General features: G+C 50.5%; 1 protein-coding gene across 5 annotated transcripts in view; it reads right to left on the reverse strand.

Moving 5' to 3' along the window:
- The window catches only part of LRFN2 (leucine rich repeat and fibronectin type III domain containing 2), a 177,009-nt gene that overhangs the window by 17,122 nt on the left and 147,619 nt on the right, over window positions 1-12,268 (reverse strand). The gene's annotated exons all lie outside the window — the stretch shown is intronic.

Consider the following 12,268-nt stretch of genomic DNA (forward strand, 5'->3'; position numbering starts at 1 on the left):
ACTGAACTGCACACTGAAAAATGCTGAAAATCAACCTCATGTGTAACACACACACACACACACACACACACACACACACATACACACACACACAAATGCCCCCCTGCTAAATGCCCTCACAAAGCAAATTCTTCCAGGAGGGTAGGACGAAGACAGGGTGTTGGAAACAAATCTGCCAAGTCCGTGTGGCTGATGCACACTCGGGCGTGGTCACCACTGGCAGGGCCTTCTTGGCTCTGTGGTCCCCGGGCTCCGTTGGCCCTGTCAGACCAGGGATGGTGGGCAGCACTTGGGGAGGAGCCTGGGTGGGAGACGGTGGTGCTGGGCCTGGCGGTGGGGCTTCTACATCTGTCCTGATGGTTGAAGAACAGGGCAACTTCAGAGCAGAATTTGGCGTGACTCAAATGTGTGCAAAGAGGTTGCAGAAGGAAACACGTGGTGGTTCATCACGGTATCCACTGTGGTGTCGGCTGGGCCTGGGTTCAGTTCCCACTCTGACTCCAGGCGGAGTATGTCACCCCTTCTGCCTGACTTAAGTAGGAATGCTAGTCCCTGCTTTGTAGGAACGCTGTCGGGATGAAATGAGGTCAAGTGTGCTAAACGCTCAGCAAGATGCCTGGGCAGGAAACACCAGGTTCTGTTCCGACAATGGTGGGGAAGGTGACGCTGACCCTTGATAGAAGAAATCAAGATGAAATGAAGTCCTCATTCATTTCATGGACGAGTTTTGGGGTCCTGCCTTCCCCCAGTTTTAATCCCCTCTCTCTGTCTGATGAGAAGCTCCTTGAAGAAGGGAATTGTCTCACTCCCTAGGTGGAATTTGTGCTATGTGGAAAAAATACACTGACTGTGCAGTGTAGGTAAGTCACTTCACATCACAGCTCCAAGCCTTACTCAGTTTTCCTGCCTGTAAAATGGGTTAATAGTATTGAACACATGTTATCGTTGTGTATATTAAATACGATATTCATTCAGCCCTGGGTACTGTGCTTAGGACATGTATGTGCAATAGAAAGCAGCCATGAGGATGTTTGCATTCGGCGTCTGGAGATCAGGTTCCGTTCCTGGCCCCACTATTGGCTAGCTGAGCAGTCTTGAACAGGGATATCTTACTCCTCTGAATCTCAGCTTTCCCGTCTGTCCCATGGGATTGATAATACTGCTACCTACCCCAGAGGACCCTTGGGCAAACCTAGGAAGATGTGAGTCTCCTGGGACAGAGTGGTAAAGTGATTACAAAAGTGAGGTGTTGATTTTTATAATGCGGGACACTCAGCTGTGCACAAACCAGTGATAGAGAAACTTCCTGGTTCTTCCTCGAGGGTTGCTCCAAGCTGTGTGCCTGGAGGCTGGACCCCACGACCGAGTGGCCTGCAGGACATCTGGCTGCCCAGGTAGCAGCATCATGCTACTGCTACCTCCCCCAGTGGAGAACTATCCTTTCCAGCTGGTGGGCTGGAGGAGCCTGCTCAGCACTTCTCTGGACTGTGTTTCTGCTGATCCTCCCCTGGACACCTCTGCCTCTCACAAGCAGGGTGGCTGGGAAGGAACTAATTGGGGGGAGGAAGAGAATGAGCTCTGGAGGGAGACCTCAACACAGTGGGAGGGCTACTGTGCTCAGCCAAGTGGGAGGGAGGATGGGGCAACAGAGCAGTCCCCATCCATCAAATACCCTCAGATCCAGGCTGGCTGGATGAGGCTCCAGGGTTTGTCATGGACTTGCTGTGTGGCCTTGGGCAAGCTACTTGTCTTCTCTGTGCTTCAATGCCCATCTCTGACATTCTAGAATTCCACGAGAGTATCACCAGAGGAGGGGTGACAGGAGCCAGGGAGAAGCAGGAGGAAGGCAGGTGGGGTACAGCCAGCAAAGGGCTGTGGGAGCTCAGGCCTAGTTTCCTAACCCTGAGAGCACCTAGGATTTGGCATCCATGTGACTTGGGGCTGTGAGCTGAGCTCAAATCCTGACTCACAACTTACTGGCTGCCTAATCTCTACCCTGTTACTTAACTTCCCAGAATTTCAGTCTTCTTGTTTGTAAAAGCTGTTTGCAAATCTAAATTGCAAGGTCACATGAGGATTAGAAATAATGTATGCAAAATGCTGATATACGATACATACCCAATAGATCATGAATGAATATAGTGAATGCTTACCTACTTTATCATTTCCATCATCTCTCTCTCTCTCTCTTTCTCTCTCTCTCTCTCTCTCCATCTATCTCTATGTATCTGTCTATTGATCTTCATCATTACCATCTTTTTCATAGAGAACACTAACACCATGCCACCGGCCCATGCCCCTGCAGGAGCTCTTATGGCAGCAGAAGGTGAGTGGTCTGGGGGCACTGGTAGGTCGTCTTGGGGGTCAGGGGCTCAGTGCTGAGAAGATGAACTTTACTGTGGGACTTATTCATTGGCCAGGAGCTCTCAGGTGAGGCCAGCCTGGTCTAGAGGTGCCCCGTCCTGGATCTACCTGGGAATACCTACAAATAGCAGGATTACTATCCTCTCCCTCCCGAGCACCTCCCACCCACCCAGTCCTGGAGCAATAGTTCCTGTGGGGGCAACAAGCACAAAATAGAGCCACCAAATGCACTTTGGTGTCCATGGAGGATGGCCATGTGTGTCTATGATCTTCTTCTATGAGAGTAATCATGTGGGAACATCACGTGTGAGTACATTACAGACTCAGGTTTATAATGTTCTGGGAGTCTCTCCAGTATTGTTTATTAGGGTGCATGGGTCTGAAGCCCCAGGAATTGGCTTGCTTTCCTCCTTCTCCTGGTCCAGCTGTGGAGAAGCCATGCTGGGCTGCAGATGGAGTAAGGCTGATGAGCCCCCCCACCCTGCCCCTCTTCCTCACACACAGGTAGGTTGGAGGATGAAGCTTCTGGAGGGGTGGCTGTGTAAGTGTTTGTTCACTGGCCAGTGTGAACATGTGAATGTGCATCCATTGGCTGGTGTGTGCGTGTGTGTGTGTGTGCGTGTGTGTGTGTGTGTGTGTGTGTGTGTCAACTGGCCAATGTGTGCCTGAGTGTGGGGCTATTGGCTGATGTGGAAATTACCCTCAGTGTGTGAGCAGAGAAGAGGGTGTTGGCTTGAGGCCGTGAGCATATGTGAGCATTTAAATGAGGTGAGCATTTGAATGAGTCAGAGCATTTGAGAAGATGTCCTTGAGGGGATCTGCAAGCACCACCACCCCACCCCACCCCTGTTCTGGCCCCCTTCCCTCCCTGCCCCATTGCCTAGACTCTGCCCCTCGCTCTCAGGTGTAGCCACCCAGGCCACTCACTGCTCCTCAGAGGAGCTCTGGGCTTAAGGCCTGACCCTGGCTGTTCCCCCTGCCAGGAATGCCCTTCCTGCAGACATCCTCTTGGCTTATCTCCTACAAGCCTCCAGAAGGTCTCTGCTTCTCAGGGAGGCCCGCTCGGGCTGCCCTGTTTCAACTTGTACCTTATCACTGCCCCAAGCCCCTTCCCGTGCTCTGCTGTACCCTGCATAGCACTTACTGCCTTCCCATACCTAGATGATTTACTCATTTATTGTGCTCGTTGTCTGCTTCCCCCATGAGGACAAGGATCCTCAGTTGTTTTGTTCACTGATGCATCCCAAGCACCCAGAATGGAAGCATTTATATTCTGGCATATTTGCCTCTGGTTTCTCATTTGTAACATGGGGACGGTAATAGAAGCTCTCCACTTCATAGAGTTGTCAGGGCAGATTAAATGAATGAATACCTAAAAGCCCTGAGAACAGTGCTTGGCACATAGTTCCATAAATGTTGGCTATTATTATTACACTCCATCACAGCTGGGAGTCAGAGCAAAATGAGTGATCCGTGTGAAGGACCCACACACTGGTGGTCACCCGAGGGGAAGGTGCTCAATAAACACTTCTTACTGTCCTCCTACCCACCTTGTAAAAAGTCCCTAACCTCCCACAGTCCTGGATCCCATATTATTAGACTCCCTTTGGGTAAGGAAATTAGTTATCATTATATTCATAACCTTTTTTTAAAAATCAATACAGGAAGCAAGGAGGACCCAGGTTGCCCACACTGGGCTGTCAGCTCCTGGTCCTATAGGTGGTTAGTGGAATGTGACCACAAGCACAACATCTGACAGGTGTGGCTGCAGTTCAGACCACGCAGGACCCCAGCTCTGGCCTAGGATTTGGATGCTTGGATTCTTCTCCTAGCCTGGCAACCCCTAAGAGTCTGTATGACCCAGGACAAGTCCTATGCCCCCTGTCTGGGTCTCTGCTCTTCCTGGGCACACAGGGGGGTTGGGATTAGCCCATTTCCAAGGTCTTTCCAGGCTGGTCCGTTCATCCCCATAATGTTATTGGGGCACCGGCTATATGCAAGTGCTGCTCTAGGTACTGATGATACAGCAGTGACCCCTAGACACAAGTCCTTACCTTGTGGAGTTGACATTCTGGGTGGCAGGGGGCAGAAAATAAATAATACACATAATTGTTAAATGATTGTGTCATAAAATGGAACATGCAACGGAAGAAAATAAAACCATAGCAGGTCAAAAGAAGGTAAAAGCATGGGCGTGGGGAGGGCAGGCTCAGCTCTCTAGGTGGGGTGGCCAGGGAAACCTCCTTGAGAAGGTCACATTTGCAGTGAGAGACATCTTACATTCTAGGAGCCTATGAATCTCGGCAATTCTTGGCACCTCTGCGTTCCAGGGAGAGCACCATTTTGGGGTCCCCTGGAGTTCCCCATCTCTGAGCACACTGATCCCCAGGTTGTCCAGTGGGTGATGGGGCCGGAAGACAGATCAGCCAAGTGATCACCCAAGTTCCCAAGAGCGATGAGTGATTTACCACTGTCTTTATTCACACTCCAATGTTTTATAGCTCCTGTGGCTCTGATGGAACAAATATGACCTTTTGTTCTTCACTTTGCTTAAGACTCAAGGTCAAGAGCCCAGCTGTGATCCATCGGCTGCTCCCTCCGCCGGATGTCCATGAGCCAGGGAGCCCCGTGGCTGTCAGAGATTCATGGCACCATCCTCCGGCCCTGTACACCCGCCTGCCCCTCAGCACTGGTTCTGGGCTTCACCCGGCTGGGAAGGCAGTGGCCATGGTGGCTCTGGGGGATGATGGCTCATTAAGGGCAGAGACCAAGCCATAAATCTCCTCTCTCTCTCTTGAGTACACCCCATCACTGAGGTTGAACCCGTGACCCACGTTTCATTTCAGTCCTGGGAGGAGGCAGTGATGGGGAGGCCAAGGAGCCACGGTTCAATTGGCAAGTTATAAATCAGAACGCCCCAGGGCATGGCCATCACTTTTCTCAGCATGGAGAAGGGGTGAAGGGCATGCATCAGCTTCCTGGCCTCACATGAAATCCTCCAGGCTCTTGATACCGCCAGGGCCTCCTTCTGCTCTCAAAGAAGCTATGGTTTTGTTTGCTAGACATCACCATCACTGCCCCAAACTTCTACTTGTCTGGCTGAGATCCCTCCTTATGGCACCCCGCTGCCTTCCCTTGCTTCCTCTTTACTTGTCAGGGGGTGGGGGGTGGGATATGTTCCCCTTTCCCCTCATGGTGGTTCTGAGTGGCAGCGGGCTGATGGTTCTGGGTTTGTTAAAAGATTAGGTGGCTTGGAAGGGGATGATCCAGGAGGGAAATGGGGTCATTGGTTTGTAGTTTTTTTCTTATCCATTTATTTGAAGTAAGCTCTACATCCAACATGGGGCTTGAACTCACAACCCCGACCTACTGAACCAGCCACAGTTTGAAGATACTACCTGTGACCCCAAGACATCCATCTGACTCCTCTCTACCTCTACCTCTCTACCTCCTGTCTTGGGAGGAAGAAGAGCAGTCAGGAGCTATCTGGAGCATGGCAGGCCTGAGTTTGAATGCTGGCTCTGTCACTTCCAAGCTGGGGAGCCTGGGGCAGCTTAACCACCCTCTCTGATCCTGGAGATTCGTACCCCAGAAAGGGGGCGTAATAGTAAGCAACTGCCTTTCAAGTGGCTGAGCACATGCCTGGTGCAGCAAGGCGCACTCGGCAAGTGCTCAAACACTAGGTCCGTATTATTAAGGCACCGAGGCACAGACCCTGGAGCCAGCCCGCCTGGGTTTGAATCCCAGGCAGGATACCTCAGGAAAGCTACTTAGCCTTTCTGTGCCTCGGTTTTCTCATTTGTAAAAGCCCTCTGACAGCAGGACCTTTGTCACCGAGATGTTGAAAGAATTAAATAAGCTTATAAATGGAAACCACTGGAATAGTACCTGGCACACAAGAATTTCTCCAAAAGGTTGGTTCTTATTATCATCATCATTATTGGAGAAAAAAAAAACACCCACATTTATTTGGCACTTTTGACCTCGTTTCCATCAATTGGTTTCGTGATTTATAATCCACTTACTTCTAACCAAAGATGTGAGATGACTTGCCACATAAAAACATAAAATGAGACAAGTAAAATTTTTTAAACTATTTTGTGGCAGATCAGAGATCAGTAAGGTTTGAGCTAGAGGTCCTGGACCCCGGGACGGTTGGTTGTGACGTGTAACTGAGGCATGCCCACAGAGCTGCCTGGCGGCCCTGGGGTCATTCTATCTTGGGAAGAGTCTAGGGAGGAGCAGGGGGTGTGTGTGATGGTCTCAGAAAAATGTCAAAGGAGCAGCTTTGTTAGGGGCATCCAGTCTGCGTGGGACTTGGACGCCAGGAGCCAAAAGAGCTGATCATACTTCAGGTGAGGGGGCGCTACCTCTGTCCACTTTGGGCTGGCCAGGCCACATCCAGCATACTGCCCGCTGGATGCCCCCCACACAGAGGGACCACACAAGCTGGCATGCTTCCAAGGCAAGGGAGCAAGAGATGCACCATAGAACGCACACCCCCTCCCTTCTTGCTCCAGAGACAAGCACGCCAGCCCTTTACCTGAAGTGCCTCCTGTGGCTCTTCGCTGACAGAGCTCCTATTTGACCTTCTGGGTCACCTCCTCCAGAAAGACCTCCCTGACCTTTCCAGGACCTGCTCTGCTGCTTGCACAGCACTCATCCCAGCTGTAGTAACTGAATCAAGTACCACACAAGTACGGAGTCCTTTAAGTCTGCCTCCCTGGGAAATGTGAGCTGCAGGAGGGCAGGGGTGCCCTATGACTGGCCGCTTTCCCTGTGAGTGGCCCAGACCTGACCCTAGCAGCATGAAATAAACACCTCTTCAGTGACTAAAGGTGAGAGGCAAGAAAGGGAAGAAGGCACGGAAGGAAGATGTTGAATCTGGAAAAAAATTAAAAAAAAAAAAAAGCATTCGGAGAGCTATGAGAATTATCTGCAAACATTAAATGGGCATATTTTGAAACAAGAATTCATCTTCTTCTTGATGAGGATGAAGGCAGAATGGAAGGGCAGGAAGTAGAGGCAGATGAATTCAGAGGCCTGTAATAAGAAAAATCTTTTCAGCTAGAGCATCCAACAGTAGTTGGGGATCTAGGGGGAAAAAAGGAGGGGATAGTTTCTTGTGTGTGGAAGTTACTCCTACGTAGGGCCAGCTAATACCCTAAGGGGTAAGGGTGGGGGTGCGGTGGGGGTGATAGGTGGGAGAGTAGTGGGCATGATGAGGATTCACAAAGAAAGGGGAAGGCTGGTCTGGATGACCTTGAACTGTTCCTTTCTGACTCTGGACCTTTTCCGGTCTGTGAGAGTAGCAAGAACTATGCTCACGTAGACAGAAGAACAGAATCCGAGTTGTGACAAATAAATAGCTGGACCGGTCCCAAGACCTTGGCTTTCCCTCCCTCTCCCTGAGATCTCTCGAGTCCTTGGCAATACGTCCACACAGGGGAACTGGGCTTTGAGGTCACCTTATGACTCTCCCTGGCCACCTCCCTCCTCCTGCTGTTGGGACCTCTACTGTGGCCCCCATCAGATCCACATCCTCTGTCGATCAGTCCCGGAGGAAACCACTTCAGCATCACCTAGGTTTTTGCCTATGGTGAGTGCAAAGAAGTGCATCTCTAATGGTGGAATTTCAGGCCCTTTGATCTTCTACAAAGGAAATATTTTTGGATAGGGTCCTATCCGTAGGCCCCCCTTGACAGAATGCGGGGAGAGTGGGGTTTGGGTCTAAATCTTGGCACTTGCACTTTCCTGGCAGCTCCCACCCACTCTCTTTTACTGTAGGACAGAGGCTTTCTTCCAGCCCCTGCCAGAGGGAAAGGACTGCTGGGCACCAGCCTAGCCGACCCGGGAATTTTCAAAGTCTCCCTACTTCACTCAGACCTTCTTTTGAGCGACAATCAAAGGCTGGGGGAGGAGAGCAAAGCAGCCTTGGGAAGCAGCCCTTGGCACCGGCTCACACATGGTGGCATTTTGACGGGTGGTAAAAATATCTCTGGTGTTCAGTGCCGGCTGCTGCCGCCGCCTCAGCTTCCAAGATCCTGTCTCCTCGCCCAGGGCCTCGGCAGCCTCCCCACCTGTCCACACACATCCTGGGGGACAGAACACAGGTCACCGAGCCCCGCCCACCAGCTAGCCTCACATCTGCAACTGCCACCTCCATCACCACGGCCAGGCACCAGCAAAAACGCACTTGAGAGCCACTAGAGGAGGAGATTTATTATCAGAAATACTGCAGCACATGCCTAATGAGCTAATTAAACAAGAACATAAATAATTACTCCCTATCAGAGTGAGAGGGCTGAGGGTGGAGAAGGTGGGGGACGCTGACTGCAGAGCTGGGACAGTGATGCGTGAGATGTCTGCTCTGCAGGGGGAGGTGGGAACTCCTCACCACTCCAAGCGGCTGCTGGGCCTCAGCAAGGCTCCCCAGCCAGGCAGACCAGGGCCGCGAATCCTGTGCCCTTTGTCCCCTATTTCCTGCTCACCTCCTTGACTACACCTTGATCTCCTTCCCCTCTCTAAGGATACTGAGGGGAAAAGATGGAAGAGATCCTTCACCGATTTTATGGAGGTGAACGTTAAGGAGCAGGAGGGTTTCAAGATACAGTTAAGACCCCAACAGCCGTCTTGTAACTGATCTCCCTGCTTCCGCCCCTGAAGTCTATTCTTTACCTAGCAGCCAGAATCTTCTTTCTTAACCAGATCATGTCACTCTCCTGCAATTGCCCCCCACCCCAGTGGCTCCCATCTCTTTCATCTCTTTCAACATAAAGCCCTATAGGGCTATACATGATCCAGCCCTGTCCGGTCTTCTAAAATCATTTACGGTCACTCTTCCTCTAGATGCACTAGAGTCCTTGCTGCTTCTCCAACAAGACAAATTTGTTCCTACCCTAGGGCCTTTGCACATGCTATTTCTCTTCTGGGCTCTTTTTCTTGGTCCATTCAGGTCTTCCAAAATCACTCCTTAATGGCGCCATCCTTGACCACCCATATAAAGCAGTAGCCCCCTCATTCTGTGTCCATTATACTAATTAATTTTTTTCTTAGGGCACATATTACAGTTTTTGTCCTTTTCACTCCTAAGAATGTAAGGACTTTGCCTATCTTGTTCTAATCCTAGAGTCTTGACAGGGTTTACCCTAAAACAGATCAAGCTACCCTGAAATCTAGCTATTGAAAGCCTAAGTGTGGTTTGTGCCTAGACCATCCAGATCCAAATCCTGAGTTTTCTCCACTGCAGGTCATTCCTTCCCTTAGAACTTACCCTGGCTCCCCACTGTCAACAGGATGAAGCCTGACTTTCACGACAGGACAGAGCACTGGCTACAGGATCCAGCTCTACTACCTCCGAGCTGTGGGACCTTGTAAGTCACGTCACCTGCTATGGCTCAGAGTCCTTGTCTGTCAAATGGCAATACCAGACCTGCAGGATTAATGTACTAATGAAGAGAACACACAGAAGGTCTTTAGAACAGTAACTTGAAGGTAGGAAGGACTCAGTAAATGTAGCTATTTTGTGTGACATTCAAGGACACCAACAGACTGACCTCTCCCATCCTCTTTAAACAAACTCCTAGACGGAACTTCTTGAAATGTGGTCCCCAAACTGATAGTATCAACACCTCTGGGAAAATGTATTAGAATAGCAGATTGTCAGACTCTGTTCCAGACCAACTGAGTCAGAAACTCAGAAGGGTCCTGCAGCTGTGTGCTAACAAGTATGTCAGATGACTCACATGCATGCTCATGTTTGAGAACCTGCCCTAGAGACAGCTCCTCTAACATTGAGTTGTTGGTCCTGTTTCTTCATTTTCCCATAATAAAATGATACCTCCACAGCCTTGCCATGGCCTGATGGTGGGCGAAGTGCATGCCTGTCTCCCTGACTTTGGGCTTGGCCGTGTAACTTGCTATGGCCAATGGGATTTAGTACATGTGATGCCACCACAAGCTTGGCATGTGGTTCTTCTGTTGGGCTTGCCCTACCTGCATTTCTGCTCTTACCATGAGAAGAACACACTCTGAACAACCACTGCCCCTAGCTGGGTTCCAGAATGAGATATATAGGGAGGATCTAATCCACAGCCCAGCCCAGGCTAGTCCAGGATAGCCAAGACCAGTTGAACTCCAACAAATCTACAGACCCATGAGTAAGAAAATGAAATGTTAGTGGTTGTAAGCCACCTAGATTTTGAGGTTGTTTGTCACACAGCATTATTCTGGCAGCAGCTAATACACCAGCAGGCCTTATAGGTCCTTAACCAGGACCGATCACTCTTGTCTCTGCTTCTGTCTTTATCCGTTCCACCTAAAAGTTTCACCTTCCCCTTTTCCCTCCGAATCCCAACTATTTCCAGGATGCACCTTACACGCCACTCCACCTATTCTCAGAAGCCCCACTCCCCAGAACACACCCTGCCCTGACCCAGGCAGGCAAATTCACTTAACTCATGAAAAAGCTGGAGTGGATAAATTCACCAAGCTATTCACTTAGAGTTTAACCTTTTAGGTGGCTAATTACTACACTGAAAGGCCCCTTAACTTAGTACCATGGCTAACTAATTACCATGTTACAAGGTTAAGTGTTTAATAGTTCCCTGTGATGTTTAATTTCCAAACACTTACCTCCTTTATGATGCCATAGAAGTCAGTTTCCACATCTGGATCAGTACTTCCACCCACAGCATCAGCCCAACACGCAGCCACAGAACGAGTTGGAGCCCATCTCTGGAGCCCACCCCAGCTAGAAATAGCTCCCCTTTGTAAATAGTTAATGAGCTCGTTCATCCATACTGCACGTCTCCGTGGCCCTGCCTTCACCCTGGGCTGGCACATTGCAGTCTGTGGTTTGTGTGATTCTGCCTACATATCCTCCGCCCCCACCACCTCAGCAACTTTGAAGATGATGGGCATTAATTTGACTTCGTGTCCTGAACCCTTCTGTCCCCCACGGGGTACCCACTCCCATCACACACGCACATGCCAGACCATAGGCCTAATTGGCAAGAACAAAGACATCCCTTTTGCTTCTCTCTGTCTCACTGTCTCCAGAGATGAGAAAAGAACACTCAGAGAGAGGCAGGAAAACAGCCTGGATCATCTTTCCCAGGCTGGCCTCAGCTACATGTTGGCTACTGGTTTCTGGGATTGTGTGGGAAGGTGCCAAGAAGCGTTAATGACACCAAAGCTCTCACCCATACAGCTTTGCAGTGGTTGTACGCCTCCCCCTCAGCCTCTCCCCTCTCCCAGCTTCCCGGCAAAGCCCTGATTTTATTTGGGGCAGTGATGTGCCTAACAAACGACTACCTTTCTCAGTCTCCGGCAGAATCATTAGGTGGGACTTCTGGGGATTCTTTACAGGGGTTGACCCCTCCAGGAGGCAGTGCCGGATGACGGTTCAGTTCCCCAGAAGCTGACCTGGAGACAAGGATTTTAATACCAGTAGTTTATCTCGGAGGTGGGCCCAGGACAATCTGGTTAGGAGATGGGGAAGGAAGTCCTTACAGGGGGGTCCCAAGCAGGGTACCACTGTGGGCAGTTGGAGCTCAATCCTACTGGGACCCTCCTGGAGGTGGCACAGAACACACCTCGGTTGTCCTCACCCCCCTTCCTCCAAGGAAGAGGAAGCTGGGGTATGAATTCTCCAACTCCCAGGGTCAGAGACTTGGGCCACTCCTGCGGATTGCAGCTCCCCTGCACTTCAGCTTGCCATACCTGTGGGCTGGGCAAGCCAGACAGTCCCCAGACGGAATTGTCAGCGAGCACAGGAGACAAGAGCCACCTGTTCAGGATTATGCCACTGACCTTCAGAAGAAGCCCCAGTCCAAGTACTGAGGAACTCCCATACCAGCCTTGAACTACCTCCTGCTGGGATTCTGTTACATGACAGAAAAAA

The sequence above is a fragment of the Vulpes vulpes genome, chromosome 1 (genome assembly GCF_048418805.1).
Source record: "Vulpes vulpes isolate BD-2025 chromosome 1, VulVul3, whole genome shotgun sequence".
Classification (NCBI taxonomy): Eukaryota; Metazoa; Chordata; class Mammalia; order Carnivora; family Canidae; genus Vulpes; species Vulpes vulpes.